The sequence below is a fragment of the Scyliorhinus torazame genome, chromosome 7 (assembly GCF_047496885.1).
Source record: "Scyliorhinus torazame isolate Kashiwa2021f chromosome 7, sScyTor2.1, whole genome shotgun sequence".
Classification (NCBI taxonomy): Eukaryota; Metazoa; Chordata; class Chondrichthyes; order Carcharhiniformes; family Scyliorhinidae; genus Scyliorhinus; species Scyliorhinus torazame.
The window spans coordinates 217760530-217780615 of record NC_092713.1 but is presented as its reverse complement, the minus strand read 5'-3'; positions in this window follow the sequence as shown (position 1 = coordinate 217780615).

Genomic DNA, 20086 nt, shown 5'->3' with positions numbered 1-20086 from the left:
ATGGTCCAAGGTTGGCATCGAACTCTTTCTTGCGAATGTCGCGACTATGTATTGATCATCGACTATTTCTCGAATTACCCTGAGGTGCTGAAGCTCCCGGACCTCACCTCTCGGACCGTCATCAAAGCCTGTAAGGAGATGTTCTCAAGGCATGGCATCCCAATCACCGTCATGAGTGACAATGGCCCGTGCTTTACCAGTCGAGAATGGTCCACGTTTGCCAGCATGTCACCTCCAGTCTGCACTATCTGCAGTCCAATGGAAAAGTCAAGAAAGGGGTGCACATTGTGAAACAGTTCATCTGCAAGGCCGTGGACTCTGCTTCCGACATACACATTGCACTGCTCGCTTACAGGGCGACTCCATTGTCCACTGGCATGTCACAGGCTCAACTCTTGATGAACAGGGACCTGCGGATAACGCTTCCAGCCATACACCTGCCCAACCTGGATCACCTCCTGGTGCTGCAGAAGATGCAGCAGCTCAGAGACTGTCAAAAGCAGGGCTATGATGCCCATGCCACCGATCTGGCCGCGCTATCCCCGGCAGGCACTGTAAGGATCCAGATACCGGATGGTAGGTGGTCTGCCCCGGCTGTCGTTGTTCGACAGGCCGCGCCCCGCTCTTATGTTGTACGTATGGCTGATGGTCCATCGTGCGAAGGAATCGATGGGCACTGCGCAAAGTTGCCTGCCTGCAACCACTTTCTCCTCCATTTCCATATGTTGAATTGCCACCTACTGATACCTCACAGCATGAGGCCATCAGTAGGCTTCCATCCTGCCTGGCAAGGCGCCGTCGTCCCCTCCGTCATCTCTCCGGCGGTCAACCAGGATCAGACACAAGCCTCAAAGACTGGACTGTGAACGTTTGTTTTGTTTGCTCTGTTCTGTTGTCCTCTGTCAGTCACGTTAGACAGACTCATTCACATGTAAATACATTCACATATGCCAAGAAAACATTTTTTAAAAAGGGAGATGTCATGATATGCAAACCTGCAGCTAAATAACACATAGAATCGGACACGACCAATGAGCAGTCAGGACACTCAGGGGTGGCATCTCACTATAAAAGGGATGAGGCACTCACACCCCGCCTCTTTCCACAGACCAACATCTACAGAGTGAGACAGGGTGTATCCTCAGCATCACACCCCAGCACGTGGCTTAGAGCAAGGCTGGTTCGGTTAGACTGAGTTACTACATTTAGATTAGCAGAGAGTCAAACTCATTGAGAACTGTGCTAATAGTTCAATAAAACACATTGAACTCACTTCAAAGTCTGGAGCATCTTTTACTCAAAACTGCATCAAGTGGCAGCTTGTGTTATTCCAAATACATGACACAACACTTCTGACACTTGTAACTTCTGCTGTTTTTAAGGATTGTGTCTGAGGAAGCAGATGTTAAGAAAGGGAAACTGTTTCTGCTTTGATTCCTCACTGGGCTGCCTGGACTGCTCTTCAGCTGTCAGGCAGAGCAGTTCAGGCTGAGAAGGCCACATTAGAATTTAAAAACTCAGACCAGGAGGATGCTGTTGAGCAGAGGGCTGCCTGGGGTCACCATACTAAGGGTGATCTTCAGGTTCCCCAGGGATGGAAGGGACAGACCAGACACAGGACTCCCATCCTGGGGGCGCATGGGTCCTGCGGTCAACCCCTCACCCACAGCTCAAACTCACCCAACTCCCCGGATCTTTGGCAGCCTGGTAGTGGCGGAGGGGCACATTATCAGTGCCCTGACCCCCTTGGCAACTGTCGGGCTCCATCACACCAGGGCTGCACTTGGCCAACCTTCCATCAAGACCCGCCCGGTGGATTTCCCGCTATGGGGGTCGGAGCATCATGGTTTGGCTGGGGTGGGGGTGGGGGGGGGGGGGGGAGAGAGGGGGGGGGGCAGAAACCGGGCTTCCAATACATTGGTTGCATGTTTATGCATGCCCAAACTGAATTTCCATCTTCCCACCAGTGTGGGGTGGACAGCGCACTACAGTGGGCAGCGGAGAACAGCAACGGGACTGGTGCCCGGTGCTGAACCCATTTTTGATTTGGATTTGGGTTTATTGTCATGTGCACTGAAGCCCAGTGCAAAGACTTGTTCTGCGTACAGTCCAGAGAGATTGTTCCAGACTTGTAAAAACATAGAACATAAGATAAATATGCAATGTAAATACATAGACACAGACATCGGGTGAAGCATAAGAAGTGTAGTACTACTCAGTAGAGAAGGTGTGAGGAGAGATCAGTTCAGTCCATAAGAGGGTCATTCAGGAGTCTGATAACAGCGGGAAAGAAACTGTTTTTTGAACCTTTTAGTGCGTATTCTCAGATTTTTGTATCTTCTGCCCGGTGGAAGAGGCTGGAATAGAGAATAACTTGGGTGGAAGGGGTCTTTGATTATGCTGCCCACTTTCCCAAGGCAGTGGGAGGTGTAGACAGAGTCAATAGATGGGAGACGGCTTCGCTGTGTTCACGACTCTCAGTGGTTGCTTACAGTCTTGGGCTGAGCAGTTGCCATACCAGGCTGTGATGCAGCCAAATAGGATGCTTTCAACAAAGAACAAAGAACAAAGAAATGTACAGCACAGGAACAGGCCCTTCGGCCCTCCAAGCCCGTGCCGACCATACTGCCCGACTAAACTACAATCTTCTACACTTCCTGGGTCCGTATCCTTCTATTCCCATCCTATTCATATATTTGTCAAGATGCCCCTTAAATGTCCCTATCGTCCCTGCCTCCACTACCTCCTCCGGTAGTGAGTTCCAGGCACCCACTACCCTCTGCGTAAAAAACTTGCCTCGTACATCTACTCTAAACTTTGCCCCTCTCACCTTAAACCTATGCCCCCTAGTAATTGACCCCTCTACCCTGGGGAAAAGCCTCTGACTATCCACTCTGTCTATGCCCCTCATAATTTTGTATACCTCTATCAGGTCGCCCCTCAACCTCCTTCGTTCCAGTGAGAACAAACCGAGTTTATTCAATCGCTCCTCATAGCTTATGCCCTCCATACCAGGCAACATTCTGGTAAATCTCTTCTGCACCCTCTCTAAAGCCTCCACATCCTTCTGGTAGTGTGGCGACCAGAATTGAACACTATACTCCAAGTGTGGCCTAACTAAGGTTCTATACAGCTGCAACATGACTTGCCAATTCTTATATGGCGGGATTTCTATGGTGCATCCTTACTGATTGTGGCCTATGGATTAGGAAGTTGAAGATCCAGTTGCAGAGGGAGGAGCAAAGTCCTAGGTTTTGGAATTTTGATATGAACTTGGCTGGAATTATGATGTTGAAGGCGGAGCTGCAGTCAATGAGTAGGAGTCCTTGTTGTCGAGAAGCTCCAGGGATGAGTGTAGGGCCAGGGAGATGACATCTGCTGTGGACCAGTTGTGGCGGTGTGCGAATTGCAGTGCATCTAGGCATTCTGGGAATATGGAGTTGATGGGTGGGATTCTCCGATCGCCAATGCCAAAATCGCGTTCAGTCAGAGAATCCCTCTTTGCACCGAAATCGGGGGTGGTGCCACCTTGGCGATGCTCCGCCCCCTCAAAAACAGCATACTCGAAGAGTACGCCGCACACCGTCGGGACGGCCTCAGGACATCACCTGAGACCCTCCCCCGATGCTCCACCCCCGATGGGCCAAGTTTTCGACGGCGTCGATCACTCATGGTATTTTTGTCGTGGACCCCGCGTGGCGGCTGAGGACTGAGTCCAGTGCCGCCACAATCAGGGGAGCAGCCATTGCTCAGGCAGGGGGACTTTGGTGGGGGCTGGGGGCACTGGTGGGGGGTGATTCCGGGGAGGTGAGGCTGGCTACAGGGGACAGTATTTGGCAGGCCAGGTCTGCGTGCGGCTGCCGCCGTGTGCCGCCACAGGCCGCCGGCGTGCGCATGTGCGGCCACGGACCTGGCCATTCTCCAGCCGCTTTTGGCGTGGGAGCCGGGAGCTTTACCCAGCTTGGCTGCATGCCCCCTAATGGTCCCGGAATCAGTGCAGCTATTGCGCCATTTTTTCTGGCGTAAAACGCCACTGTTCCCACACCAGCGTCAGCACTTAGTCTGCGAATCGGAGAATCCAGCCCAATGTGCCTCATGACCAACCTCACGAAGCACTTCATAATGATTGATGTCAAGGCCACCGGACAGTAGTCGTTGAGGCATGTTGCCTGATTCGTCTTTGGCACCAGTATGATGGTGGTCCTCTTGAAGCAGGTAAGAACCTTGGACTGGAGTAGGGAGAGGTTGAAGTAGTCTGCGAACACACCCACCAGTTTTTCAGGAGATGCTTCATTCTCCGCCCGATTGGGGTTCTTGATCACAGCGACAGGGAATGGAGAATCCCAGCCATGGAAATTAGTGTCACCCCCACATATTTCCGCCACTCCTGCCACTGACTGATCATTGGGGCCTGCCTGCCCTCGATGGGCTGGACTCTCCGATCCCCCTGCCGCGTGTTTATCGGCGGTGCCCCATTCGCTGGTGACGAATTCTCTACTCCCAACGCTTGTCAGTGGCATTTCCCATTGAAGCTGCCCCACGCTGCCAGGAAACCAGCGGGCGGGGTTTACTGCCAACGGGAACAGAGAACCTCAATGGCTGGAGAATTACAGTTGATATCTCTCAACCCACACAAAACCCACTTTGAGAGCACAAAACACAACAGTATATTTCTCACACTGCGCTGCTTAAATAGCGTGAGGTAGCCCTCTGGAGGTGTTTTGCATCTCTTGGTTTCAGTCCGTTTAGAAGTGACAACAGGACCAGATTCTAACTGATGGCTGAGCGACAAAGAGGAAATGGATTCCTTCTCTGCTGCAAATTCGTCCATTCTGCAATTCCCAGAGCTATACAGCAACTTTCACATCAGTTTTACTGCAGTCTAGCTGTCATGGACAAATATGTCAGTGGAGAACATTCAACTTCATTCTTGTAATCCGATGGGCATTGTAAGTATGTTGGGGTTATTTAAACAAATGCAGAAGAGTGCTTGTTTTAACAGCACCAAGCTATCGAGGAGAGAAATTGCATAATGATATTATAGGGTTGGGAGGCTCATCTGCAAAGCAATCATTCAAATTGCACAAGGTGTGTGGCGTGTTTAATTCTGAGATTTGCGGTAAATATCCTTTAATCAATTGAAGAGGTGATTGGTTTTATTTAGTCTGGAAAATTCTTTGATGTCATTGAGTCATTCATATCTCTTTCGTTCCTCACTCTTTCATTCCTTTCTTTCCTTTTAGCTGACATATTAGCAATCCTTGCATTTCTCAAATAATATGATCACAGTATTTCATCCTCTTGAACAATGTTGGCAACCTAAGCTGTCAGTGGCCAAGTACTGCCTATTGCTAAATGCTCATTTTGCTGTTCATACTCATCTCCTCATTCCATTATTTTTGTTTGTCAATGTATATGAATCAGTAGGTAATTATGTGTTGTCACCTTAAACAAATACTGTATCAATACACAGCAAAGATCTGCAGGGTAGAATATCTGATTATAAATTAGATGGTGGAATTTTCTTATCATCTGTCAATTCTCCACTCATAGATCTCTTTAATTTTCTTCCTGTTGGCTTTAATACTTTATGGGTGGCACGGTGGCACAGTGGTTTGAACTGTTGCCTCATAGCGCCAGGATACGGCCTTGAGTGACTGTCTGCGTGGAGTTCTCCCCGTGTCTGCGTGGGTTTCCTCCGGGTGCTCTGGTTTCCTCCACCGTCTAAAGATGTTCAGGTTAGGTTGGTTGGCCGTGATAAATTGCCACTTAGTGTCCAAAGGTTAGGTGGGGTTACAGGATTAGGGGAATAAGGCAGGGGAGTGGGCCTAGATAGGGTGCTCTTTCAGAGGGTCGGTGCGGACTCGAAGCCTCGAATGGCCTCCTTCTGCTCTGTAGAAATTCTATGATTTTATACAATTTTCCTACATTACGCAATATTTTGGCTGACAGGAAACATCCCAGCTTTCCATGACCTGTATTGTTATCAACAACTAAAGAATGTATCACATCACCCTGGTGTTACTAGCCCTCCTAGTTATCTCCCATTGTGAGAAGGAGCTTAGCTTCTGCAGGCATTCTCTATAAAGATTTAAAGCCATGTTTAACAGCGAGGTAGAGCTCCACTGACTCAGCCTCATGTATGCTATTGTATAATTGTGCAAAGTTCATGCTTCTCAAATCAAACATATATGAAGCAAGCAAAAGGAGAAATACTGTAAAAACAGGAAATACTCCTTCCAGGATCCTACATTAGACTCAATAAGAACTGAATGAACTTTTGTTCACCCTGAGTGAAAGCATTGGCTGGTGTTAGCCAGATCTGGGTGAACCCCTGTGGAGGTTTCTGATTTTAATCTTTCTTTTTTGGTTACCAGATGCTTCAAAGATGTTAGGATATTTTATGTTTTAATTTTACTGGAATGGAACAACACATGACAAACAAATAAACAGGCCTCAGAGATTTTTGAGATTCCCATCCCTGGGTATTCATTAACAAAAAACATATTTGACGATTCAAGATTTTCCTGTTGTCAGCTAAGTTGCAGTTGATACCGCAAGCAGAAGCAACAGCAATTAAAACTAGAAGGAAGCATTCAACAGAATACTGTACCAAGCTTCCACCCTCTGTGAAATTGGAATAATCTTTATGGAATAGACTTTCTGCCTCTTGACCCGGAGCCAGGGAGAAAGAAACAACATTCACATACTGACAGTGCAGCGTTCTGATGAGATAATCTTAGATCTTTGATGTCAACCTACATTTCATGACCCCCAGGCCTCTGGACAACTGAAACCTGCTGTATTCTCAAATTCCATTTCTTTTTTTTGTAGGACCACGAATTATACTTTTAATTTAAAAAAATATTTTAATACAATAGGTGGGTTAGACGGTTCTTATGTACATTTTACATGTTTCCCTTTCATCGGCCTTTCCCCCTCCCTTTCTCCACCCCCCTCCCCTCATCCTCCCCTTTTTGTTGTTGAGGCTCCATCTTGGGTCCTTTCTTCCGCAGTAGAAGTTGTAGGTTCTCTTTAATTTTGTATTTGTTGCTGTTTCCCCTAAGGCTTTGTTGGAGAGCCCTCTGGTCCCCTCCTCGGTCTTTCCCGTATCACCTCCTGATGCTCCCCTGGGTTCCTTCCATGCTGCCCCCTCCCCCTTTGTTCCTATCTGCTCTGTGTGCTCCAGTCTGCCCCACAGTTCCCTTTCTCCAATCTGTCCACGTCCCGCAGTTCCTCCAACATTGTGGGCGGGATTCTCCGCCAGCGGGAACTTTCCCGACGGCGTGGGGCTGCCCCACAATGGGAAACCCTATTGACCGGCTGGTGTAACGGAGAATCCCGCCGGTGTGGCGAGGCAGAAATGTGGTGTGGTGGAACGGAGCATCCCGCCCTGTGCCTTTCGGGGCCCTAGGGTACCTTGTCATCTCCGAGCGGGAGTGCATCCCATCTCTGAAGGTCCTTTTTGACTTCCTCTGCCAGACTGGTCCGGTTCCATTTGTGGATCTGTATCCAGTCATGGGTTATCCGGATTCCCAGGTAGCGGAATTTGTTTTGGGCTAGTTTGAATGTTAGATCCTCCAGCTCCATCCCTCCCCCATTCGGGCTCACCGGGAATGCCTCACTCTTGCCCAGGTTGAGTTTGTAGCCTGAGAAGGCCCAGATCTCTTCCAGAAGCTTCATGATTTCCTTTTAGCTGTTCTGTGGGTCCGAGATGTAGAGGAGAGGTCATCCGGATAGAGTGAGACTCTGTGCTCGCTGCCTCCTCATCGAATACCCTTCCAGACTCTCGTGTCTCACAGGCGATCACCAGGGGTTCAATTGCCAGAACGAACAGGAGCGGAGACAGCGGTGCCCCTGTGCAACTGGACATATTCAGAGCTGATGGTGTTGGTCTGAATGCTCGTCTTGGGGGCATTCAACAGGGGTTTTACCCATGAGGTGCACCCGATCCCTTGCCTAAACTGCTCCATTACCTCTAGGAGGTACTTCCATTCGACCCTGCTGAAGGCCTTTTCTGAATCCAGCGAGGTGATCACCTCTGGTGTACTCCCCTCGGATGGGATCAATATCACATTCAACAGCCATCTGATATTCGCGGTTAGCTGTCTATATGTAGCTATTTCCTCTCCACCAGAAGATCTACGGTCGGGGCCTTGGAGTACCTTCTTTCGATATCCAGGATGGAGTCAATCAGTTGTTGCCTGGCTGCCTATCTTTCCCCTATCTCTACGAGTCTTGTAGGCTATAATCTCTCCCCTAATCACCACCTTTAGTGTCTCCCAGAAAGTGGAAGGTGAGATTTCCCCATTCTGGTTGTTAATGATGTACTCGCCTGTGGCCTGTTCACCAGGGTGTAGGAACCGCCATGGGTCCACTGCCCCCATCTGCTCCATGAGTGCTCCCAGTTCCCTAGCCATGCCTGTCTTTTTCTCCATTCTGGGGTTTGATCAGTCTGTCAATGGGTCCTGTACACAGGTAAAGATCCTCCCCATGATCAGTCGGTGTGTGTCGATGGCGGAGATTTCCATCGTGGTCTTCTTTATAAAATCCATACCATCCCAGTTGGACAGGTATGCGTTCACCAGGACTACCGGTGCCCCATCCAGGACACCGCTGACCATGACATACCGTCCCCCTGGGTCCGTGACCATCTTTGTTGCCATAAACACCGTCCTCTTGCTAATCAGGATATTACCCCCTAGCCCTCATCCCATAACGTGAATAGTACGTCTGTCCCACCCAGCCATCCTTACCGCAGTCGGTCCTTCTCCCTCAGGTGTGTCTCTTGCAGGAAGACTATGCCTGCTTTCAAACTTCCCTATGTTAGGGGATCTGCCCCAGAATACTGAAGGAGGCTAGAGAGGAAATTGCTGAGGCCTTGACAGAAATCTTTGGATCCTCACTTTCTTCAGGTGATGTCCCGGAGGACTGGAGAATAGCCAATCCTTTGTTTAAGAAGGGTAGCAAGGATAATCCAGGGAACCACAGGCCGGGGAGCCATACGTCAGTGGTAGGGAAATTACTGGAGAGAATTCTTCGAGACAGGATCTACTCCCATTTGGAAGCAAATGGACGTATTAGTGAGAGGCAGCATGGTTCTGTGAAGGGGAGGTCATGTCTCACTAACTTGATAGAGTTTTTCGAAGAGGCCACAAAGATGATTGATGCAGGTAGGGCAGTGGATGTTGTCTATATGGACTTCAGTAAGGCCTTTGACAAGGTCCCTCATGGTAGACTAGTACAAAAGGTGAAGTCACATGGGATCAGGGGTGAGCTGGCAAGGTGGATACAGAACTGGCTAGGTCATAGAAGGCAGAGAGTAGCAATGGAAGGATGCTTTTCTGATTGGAGGGCTGTGACTAGTGGTGTTCCGCAGGGATCAGTGCTGCGACCTTTGCTGTTCATAGTATATATTAATGATTTGGAGGAAAATGTAACTGGTCTGATTGGTAAGTTTGCAGACGACACAAAGGTTGGTGGAATTGCGGATAGCGATGTGGACTGTCAGAGGATGCAGCAGGATTTAGATTGTTTGGAGACTTGGGCGGAGAGATGGCAGATGGAGTTTAATCCGGACAAATGTGAGGTAATGCATTTTGGAAGGTCGAATGCAGGTAGGGAATATACAGTGAATGGTACAACCCTCAAGAGTATTGAAAGTCAGAGAGATCTAGGTGTACAGGTCCACAGATCACTGAAAGGGGCAACACAGGTGGAGAAGGTAGTCAAGAAGGCATACGGCATGCTTGCCTTCATTGGCCGGGGCATTGAGTATAAGAATTGGCAAGTCATGTTGCAGCTGTATAGAACCTTAGTTAGGCCACGCTTGGAGTATAGTGTTCAATTCTGGTCGCCACACTATCAGAAGGATGTGGAGGCTTTAGAGAGGGTGTAGAAGAGATTTACCAGGATGTTGCCTGGTATGGAGGGCATTAGCTATGAGGAGCGGTTGAATAAACTTGGTTTGTTCTCACTGGAACGTCGGAGGTTGAGGGGCGACCTGATAGGGGTCTACAAAACTATGAGGGGCATAGACAGAGTGGATAGTCAGAGGCTTTTCCCCAGGATAGAGGGGTCAATTACTAGGGGGCATAGGTTTAAGGTGCGAGGCCACGAATTGGCCACGACCGCCACAGGGTACTCCTACACTGATGTCCTGGAGCTGAGGTGACTGAGCTTCACTAGCCACAACCATCTTCCTTTGTGCAAGGCATGATTCCAAACAGCAGAGAGCTTTCACCCAATTCCCATTGAGTCCAGTTTTTCTTGGGCTCCTTGATGCCATACTCGGTCAAATGCAGCCTTGATATCAAGGGTAGTTGCTCTCACCTTACCTCAGGGATTTAGCTCTTTTGCCCATGTTTGAACCAAGGCTGTAACTAGTCAGGAACTGAGTGGCCCTGGCGGAACCCAGACTGAGCCTCATCTCTGTTGTTCTCTCGCCGGCCTCCAATTCTTCAATTGGCAGTCATTCACTTTTTAGCTGTGAAATGGATGACCATCAGTAACAAAACACCCCCCTGATAAATACGGATAAAAATCTGCCACAATAGTAGGAAAAACAAGCGGGTCCTGTTCAAAATGCTTTTGAGTGCTACAACATGAATGAGTATTAAAGATCTGAATTCATTTTTGTGTCACTGACATTTCTTATTCTTAGTTAGCTTCTGCATCCCTGAGCTTAGAGAAGTTCTGGCAAGATTTTGCATTCCTGTTCAGTACCCATTGACACCTGGGTGGACTTTGAAGTATAAACCAGTTGGAACTCGGAACAGAATATTTGACTGGGTGCAACGTACACTGAGATTCACTGTTCAGGCTCACATACCGAGAATGGCTACATGGGTGAGATAATAGTAATGGACAGGTATATATAAATGCTGTGCAATTTAGTGGTTTCAAAAAACCTGGCGAGCAGTGAAATTGTTTTAAAGATTAAAAATTGTGACCTGTTCCTGTATGTGTGTCCAGCAGCATTCCATATTTAGTTATCAACAACAATTATATTTATCTCGAACATTGTAAAATATCCCATGATACTTCACATTAGTTTTGACACCGAGCTACATGAGGAGATATTAGGGATGAGACCAAGAGATTGGTTAAAGAGATAAGATTGGTTGGCGGGCAGAAAACAGAGTATGCATAAATGGGTCTTTACCTGATTGGCAGGATGTGACAAGTGGGGTCCTGTAGATGTCTGCGCTAGGGCCTCAGCACCACTCCAGAGAAGACACCAACGTGTTGTCACTGCTTTCCCCAGCACCATCGACCATCGCAGAGACTATCACCTCAACATTTGTGATCAGGCTCCTGGGTCATCATACGGTGAGCAGCACACACATACTGCAACACATCAGGTGGAGGCATGGGCTCCGCAGGGAGTCGATGGTCAGAGGGCTGCCCTATTTCAGAGAACAGCTGTCGTCCAGACAGGTGTCGTGTGTCTGGAAAATGTGATCCCATCACTGGTGCAGGTACAGAAGCAGAGCCAGAATTTAAAGGAAGGGGTGTCAGCAAATTTCCAGTTCTTGAAAGTACAGCTGGAGGAATCTAGCCACCTTCAGATGCAGGAGATGGTGCCAACAATGCGTGGCACCCAGGTCAACACTGAAAGGGTGGCGTCCGGGATGGAAGGCCTGGGGCAAGACATCAGAGTCATGTGTCAGGATGTCCCAGACTTGGGGCATACTGTGCTGTCCATGGCTGAGATGCAGGACAGGAGAGCCCAGTCGCAGGCGGACGTGGCCCGGGCACAGTTGAACATTGCTGCGGCGCTCCAGAGCTTGGCTCATTCACAAAGGATCATGGCTGAGGGCATCGGCAACATTGGCCGGGCACTGACGGACCTTGGCCAGTCACAGAGGGACATGTGACAAGCAGATGATAGAGAACAATGAGAGACATGACAGGCAATGAGGGACGTCACACTTGCTGAGGGACGTGTCCCAGTCTCAGTGCGCCATGGCTGAGAGCATCGAGACCATGCTCAGATAAGGGCGCACCTCCAGGATTGGCAGAGCAGGTGATGGTGGCTCCTCCTGAGGTCACTCTGACCTCACCTCCATCTCATGGAGTAGCCCGGGAGCCAGCCTGTTCCCTGAGAGAGGAGGAGGTGATGGGGCTCATGCCGGCCCCTCCCGCAGGGGAGGTGCTGGAGCACCTAAGTCCTTCCAAATCCCCCCAACTGACACTGGCGCATATCATGACAGCCGGCAGAACAGGGTGACACGTCATCACCTGTGACACACGAAAGTTGACTGAGCCCATCAAGTCCCAAGTCCTCCAGATGACTGCCGCCAAGGGCATCACAGGGCATAGGGTGAAACAAGCAGCAGGCCACCTCCACTCCTTTTTTTAAATAAGTTGAGGGTACCCAATTAATTATTTCCAATTAAGGGGCAATTTAGCGTGCCCAATCCACCTAGCCTGCACATTTTTGGTTGTGGGGGCGAAACCCACGCAAACATGGGGAGAATTTGCAAACTCCACACGGACAGTGACCCAGAGCCGGGATCGAACCTGGAATCTCGGCGCCGTGAGGCAGCAGGTCCAACCCACTGCGCCACCGTGCTGCCCCAGGCCGCCTCCATTCCTGATGTGCTCCCTGGTGAAACACGTAGAAGAAGTGTTTCGGACACATGGAAGAAGAGAGAGAGAGGTTTTGATGGAGGAAAAGAACAAAGAACAAAGAAAATTACAGCACAGGAACAGGCCCTACGGCCCTCCCAGCCTGCGCCGATCCAGATCCTTTATCTAAACCTGTCTTCTATTTTCCAAGGAAAGGTGGATGTTAGCCCTGGGCTGGCAGTAGATGACATAGATGACACTCAAGTTGGCATGGGTGTAGTAGATGGAAGATAGTTAGAGATAAAGGCACATCTTTTGCACATAATCACCATTAAACATTTTTGAACTACTGGTCCAAACTGCCTGTAACCTCTATTTGACGGGTGCGAAAGATAGACTGCGGCTGGGTGTTGTCCGTCTGCCGGATGGGACGGTGTTGGGGGAGGCGGTTGGGTGGGCGTCCATGAGGCAAGAAAGTTCCACGTGGTGATACCCTCACCAAGAGGTGGCAGAGCATTGGGGGCAGCAGTTGGAGCCGCCTTGTCTGACAGCATCCACAGTGAGTGAGCCCTAACCGTTCACCATCTCCCGCTACCCCTCCCCCCCCACACCCCCTCTCCCACTGCACGCCCTCCAAGATAGATGGGCCGCGGTGAGAAGAATTTGCCAGCACACATCCAGGGATCACTTGGGTGGATAGTGGTACGTTATCTTATCGACAGGAGTCAGACTTTGTCAAACAGCCCAGGGCTAACAGCCACCCTCTGTTCCTCTATCAAAACCTCTCTCTCTCCTTCCGTTTCTGCAATATTGCTGTCATGGTATCATAGAATCCTTAGTGCAGAAGGAGGCTATTTCTCAAAAAACGAGAAAAAACAAAGTAATATCTTAGGACCCAAATTTCTCCACGGTTTGTGAATCCAGAGGGTACAGCACTAACTCGCTAATGATTCATCCTTAAAGTTTAATAATTGAAGTAAAATGTTAGCTTGTTTGAGGTGGGTGATACCACCTCTGAAAACTGTGCACGATGCAAACACAATGGCGATCCAACAATCTCACCCAGAAAATATCCTTTTCTATAGCTCTCAGCCCAGAACATTGGGGTAGATTTGTTCATATTTCAGTCAGAATTCATTAGTGATACAGCAAGAATTTAACCACAGAATTTCCAAGATCTATTGGGACCTGGCGCGTTTTAAAATAAATAATAGACTTCGACAGCACTATCCTGTGGGAACCTGTAAGTCTGTGGGAGTAGTTTTATTTGAGTTTCCTCGAATGGCTTTGTTGTTTCCTGTGGGTCATTCTGACTACAGGATAGAATGACTAGAGTGCATTCTAGGGTGTTTCCTGTGGGCTCTTAACTTTAGGGATGAATGATTAGCGAGTTAGTGCTGTTCCCTGTGGATTCACAAACCTTGGGGAAACGTGGGTCCCAAAATAGTACTTTGTTTTTTTTTTTCATTTTTTCTGTTAAAGGGGGTGGGAAATTGTCTTCTCACTTCATTAAAATTTGAGTGGTCCAAAAATAATTCCTTATTTCCTTTCAGTTCTGTTGCAATTAAGTGACTGTATACTAAAGATTTTCCTCAAGTACTAAAGCCGGACTAGCCAACATCCAGTTAGATCTGTGGACGAGGATAACGTTGATATTAACTCCTAGTGGAGACAGCCCTTTGTGGGGAAGAGAAGCAAGGGCCCAGCAGATCTTGCCTGCCAGGTTTCCCTTAAATGTCAAGGCTAATCAGCTTTTTCAGACAGAAAGCAGCAACTCAGAATTCCATTGCCAGTAGCAAGGTCAATCTGGGATCGGAGTATTCCGATCACTTCAGAGGAGAAGACCTGGGACAGCAGAGGCCAGACTTTTCTTGTTGGGCTCAGAATGAGGACAGGGCTGGAGGTTAACTACCTTTATACTTGAGCCCGAGGGGCGGAGCCAGCAGGGACAAACCCAGACATGTAACAAACAGTAAGTACCATAAGTAAGAACAGTATGTACAATATAATACAGTGGTTCACCACATTCACCTCCTGTTAAAAAAGAGTCCGGCGGGGGTGAAGTGGACGGGTTGAATTAGAGATCAAGTGAGTCGGGGGCTTTGACCTTCCGCTGTGATCACGTCAGTCTCGGCTGTGGTGAGGACACTGGTGTCGGATGAAGTGTTGAGGCCTGCGTATCCAGGAGTGTGTCATCTTCCGGATAAGGAGCAACGGAGGGAGATGGTGTAGAGTCGTGAGTAGCAATGGAGGGAGACAGTATAGAGTCAGGGATAGTAGTGATGGTCGCTGGGGAACCTGCGGGCACCAAGTCCCGAAGGGAGACTGTGTTCTCCTGCCCGTCAAGGTGTGCCACATAGGCATATTGGGGGTTAGCATGGAGGAGAAGGACCCGTTCGACCAGGGGATCCGACTTGTGACTCCTCGCATGCTTCCGGAGGAGGACGGGCCCTGGAACCGTCAGCCAGGATGGGAGCGAGACCCCCCAAGGTGGACTTCCTGGGGAAGACAAACATCCTCTCATGAGGCGTCACATTGGTGGCAGTACATAGGAGCGACCGGATGGAGTGGAGCACATTGGGGAGGACCTCCTGCCAGTGGGAGACAGGGAGACTTCTAGACCGTAGGGTAAGAAGGACAGCCTTCCAGACCGTCGCGTGATACCACCTGTCCATTTCCCCGGGGGTTGTAGCTGGTTGAGGCGATGCCCTTGCTAAGCAGGAACTGACGCAGCTCACACTCATGAAGGAGGAACCCCGGTCGCTATGGATGTAATTGGATGTAAGTGGGGAAACTGAACACGGTGAAGAGGCCGTGCAGGGCCTTGATAACTGTGGCAGAGGTCATGTCATGGCACGGGATGGCGAAATGGAAACGTGAGTACTCATCAATGATGTTGAGAAAGTACACATTATGGTCAGTGGAGGGGAGGGGCCCTTTGAAATCGATGCTGAGGCGCTCAAAGGGGCGGGAGGCCTTTACCAGGTGTGCTCTATCCGGCCGATAGAAGTGCGGTTTGCACTCTGCACAGGTCTGGCAGTCCCTGGTCATGGTCCTGATCTCCTCGATGGAGTAAGACAGGTTGCGGGCCTTGATAAAATGGAAAAAAAGGGTGACCCCCGGGGGACAGAGGTCATTGTGGAGAGCCCGAAGTCAGTCTACTTGTGCGCTGGCACATGTACCGCGCGATAGGGCATCTGGGGGCTCATTGAGTTTCCCAGGTCGATACAAGATATCAGAATTATAGGTGGAAAGTTCGATCCTCCACCTTAGGATCTTGTCATTCTTGATCTTACCCCGCTGCATAGTGTTAAACATGAAGGCAACCGACCGTTGGTCAGTGAGGAGAGTGAATCGCCTGCTGGCAGGTAATGCCTCCAATGTCGCACAGCTTCCACAATGGCCTGGGCTTCCTTTTTGACGGAGGAGTGTCGAATTGCGGAGCCCTGGAAAATACGGGAGAAGAAAGCCACGGGCCTACCTGCCTGGTTGAGGGTAGCGGCCAGAGCAAAGTCAGATGCATCGCTCTCTACTTGGAACGGGATGGACTCGTCTACTGCGTGCATCGTGGCTTTGGCAATATCTGCTTTGATGCGGTTGAAAGCCAGACGGGCCTCAGCCGTCAGGGGAAAAATGGTGGATTAAATGAGTGGACGGGCCTTGTCCACATAATTGGGGACCCACTGGGCATAATAGGAAAATAACACCAGGCATCTCTTCAGGGCCTTGGGCAGTGGGGGAGTGGAAGTTCCAGGAGGGAGCGCATGCGGTCGGGATTGGGCCCTCTGACTCCATTTTCCACAACATAGCCAAGGATGGCTAGGCGGGTTGTGCGGAAAACGCATTTCTCCTTATTGTATGTTACGTTAAGGAGTTTGGCGGTGTGGAGGAAATGTTGGAGGTTAGCGTCATGGTCCTGCTGGTCACGGCCGCAGATGACATTATCCAGATACGTGAACGTGGCCCGCAGCCCGTACTGGTCAACCATTCGGGCCATCTCCCGTTGGAAGACCGAGACCCCATTGGTGGCGCTGAAGGGGACCCTGAGAAAGTGGTAGAGGCGGCCATCTGCCTCTAAGGCAGTGTATTGGCGGTCCTCCGGGTGGAAAGGGAGCTGGTGGTATGCGGACTTCAAGTCAATAGTGGAGAAGACTCGGTACTGCGCAATCTGATTGACCATGTCAGATATGCAGGGGAGAGGCTACGCATCGAGCTGCGTGTACCCCGTTGACGGTCTGACTGTAGTCGATGACCATCCGGTGCTTCTCCCCAGTTTTGACGACCACCACTTGGGCTCTCCAGGGGCTAGTACTGGCCTCTATAATCCCTTCCCGCACGAGTCGCTGGACCTCCGACCTGATAAAGGCCTTGTCCCGAGCACTGTATCGTCTGCTACTAGTGGCGACGGGCTTACAGTCCGGGGTGAGGTTAGCAAAGAGTGGGGGTGGGGCAACCTTAAGGGTCGAGAGGCTACAGACGGTGAGAGAGTGCAGGGGTCTATCGAACTCCAAGGTTAGACTTTTGAGGTGGCATTGGAAATCTAGACCTAGTAGTAGGGGGAGGACGTAGAGCTTAACATTTTTGTACTCGATGCCCCATACTGTAAGGGTTGCGACAAAGTACCCATGGACTTCCATGGAATGTGATTCGGAAGCCAGGGAGATTTTCTGGGTCGCGAGTAAAATTGGGAGGGAGCAGCGCCATACCGTATCTGGGTGAATGAAGCTGTCCGTGCTCCTCGAGTCAAAGAGGCAGGTCATCTCGTGGCCGTTGATCCGGACGGCCATCATGGATTTAGTGAGGTGATGAGGTCGAGATTGGTCGAGGGTGATGGAGGTGAGCTTCGGAAGGTGGGTGGGCTGATAGAGGGTAACGGAGGCCAGCGTACGATCTGGTGAGCAGGGGTTCCGGGAGGTGACGGGGTGATTCTAAGATGGCGGCCCCCACGGGTCGCATGTGGCGGGTGGCAACGAAGATGGCGGCCCCCACGGGTCACACGTAGCGGATGACGTGGAATATGGGGGCGGTCCCCGCGGGCTACACGCAGCGCTGCAGGGTTTCGAAACAGGTCGGGCCTGGCAGACTTTAGAGAAGTGGCCCTTCTTTCCACACCCATTGCGGTTCGCGCTCCTCGCTGGGCAGCGTTGTCTGGGGTGCTTGCCCTGGCCACAGAAGTAACATTTCGGAGTTGGCGGGACGCTGCGCGGCAGAGGCTTGCGGCGCCCCTGGGTTGGGTGATGGTGGCGCCCATGACGTCCACGAGGGTGCCGCATGGTCGGAGGTGTCGGCATCCATGTTATGGAAGGCCACTTCCAACGAGTCCGAGAGTTCTACTGTGCCTTGGAGGTCGAGTGTACCCCCTTCTAGTAGGCGCTGGCGGATGTAATTAGATTTTATGCCTGCGACATAGTGTCCCGGATCAGCAATTCGGTGTGCTTGACAGCTGATATCGCCTTACAACTGCAGTTCTGGCTGAGTACCCGCAAGGCGCGCAGAAATTCAGCTTGCGATTCTCCGGGGCGCTATCGCCTCGTGGCAAGGAGATCCCTAGCATACACCTCGTTGACTTCCTTAACATACTGCCCCTTCAACAGCGTTATCGCATCCTCGAACGAGGTAGCGTCTCTGATAAGAAGGAAAAATTGCGGGCTCCCCCGGGAGTTGAGGACTCGCAGCTTGTGGGTCTCAGCAATGGCAACGGCGGAGGAATCAATGTAAGATTCGAAGCATCTTAGCCAGTGTTCAAACGTGGCAGTGGCATCGGCTGCTTGGGGGTCCAGCTCCAGGTGATCAGGCTTGAGTGATGAATCCATCTTAAAATTTTAGCTGATTAAATTGATGTATCATCAATGACGACAGACGAAGGTCGGAAGAGTAAACTGTGGCTTTAATCAACTAAAAGACACCTGCTGGCAGCCGGTCCCAGAATGAGGGCAGGGCTGGAGGCTGGCTATCTTTATACTTGAGCCCGAGGGGCAGAGCCAGCAGGGACAAACCCAGACATGTAACAAACAGTAAGAACAGTAAGTACCATAAGTAAGAACAGTATGTACAATATAATACAGTGGTTCATCACAGATTTAAACTTACACCTGCAGAGCTGGATGGCTTTCCAACAACTTTACCTGGCAGGGTTGTCGACTCAGGAGCTGGTTAAAATTCATTGGCGTTCAAGTATGGCACATTATAATGGAGATACCAGCTTCATGATGCAGAGTACAGTCTTATTAGGCAGGTTTAGGTACTGCAGGTGTGCCTGTCCCCTTCCATTTTTTTCCTGCTCTCTAGAACACCTTCTCCTGCAAGAGAGAGCGAAGGAGGTCAGTGATTGTGTTGCAATGTTTTTGGGTGATGTGCCTGCCAAAGCTGAATAAATACACATATGGAGGTTGGGAGAGTCTGGCATCATTGTGTGTTGGTGAGGTGAAACATCTGAATGCTAGGCCCACGTTTTGGGTGCTCGGAGTTGCTTATGGGTGAGTGATGGGGGGGTGGTGCATTGGGAAAGTGGTGGTGGTGAATAAAGATGTTATGGAATTTTATTTTGTTGGCTGCTTTGATTGCAGGATTTTGACCAAGAGGGTGGTGTGATGACACATAGCTGACGGATGGAAAGGCATGGAATTCTGGAGCATAGCAGTGATGGAATCATGTATTAAAGGGATCAGGAGTTTCAGTAAGTGCACATGAACAGGCTGTCTGAAGATAAGGGGCAACATTTTCCATTCTGGACACTATGTGGCAGCAAGAAGATGCACCTACAAGGAGCTCAGTGCATTTACAAAAGTCAAGATACAAAAGTCTGAGAACACGCACGAACAGACTCAAAATACAGCTTCGTCCCCACTGTTACCAGACTCCAAAATGACCCTCTTATGGACTGACCTCATTCACACTTCACCCGTGTATGCTTCACCCAATGCCGGTGTTTATGTAGCTACATTGTGTACCTTGTGTTGCCCGATTATGAATTTTCTTTTATTTCCTTTTCTTTTCATGCACTTAATGATCTATTGAGCTGCTCGCAGAAAAATACTTTTCACTGCACCTCGGTACACGTTGTGATATTGGGTGCTCTGGTGCACAGATGAGCCAACACAGTTGTATGTGGTACAACTCTATTTTATTTTAACTCTTGTATACAGTTCGTTCTGGATACTCTGCACGTGCTGTCTCCCTGAGTGTGTTGTGTAACAGGTTTGTCCTTGTCCTTGTCTCCAGCTAATACTGACCACCAGGTGTCGTGTTTGTGCTTTTATATCTTTCTGTGATTGGTTGTGGTGTTGTGTGTTCTGATTTGTCTGTTGGTGTGTCTATCATGATGTGTGTGTTTGAATATCATGACATCCCCCCTTTTTACAAAGATATGTGCCTACGTGGTTATAAATATGATCGTGTCGTGAGTGCATCTAAGAGTGTGTGTGTGTGTTGTGTACAGCGTGTGTATATGACGTAACTATTTACATGGGGCGATGTCGGGTGCGTCACACTAACAAGGTTGTACCATAACAAA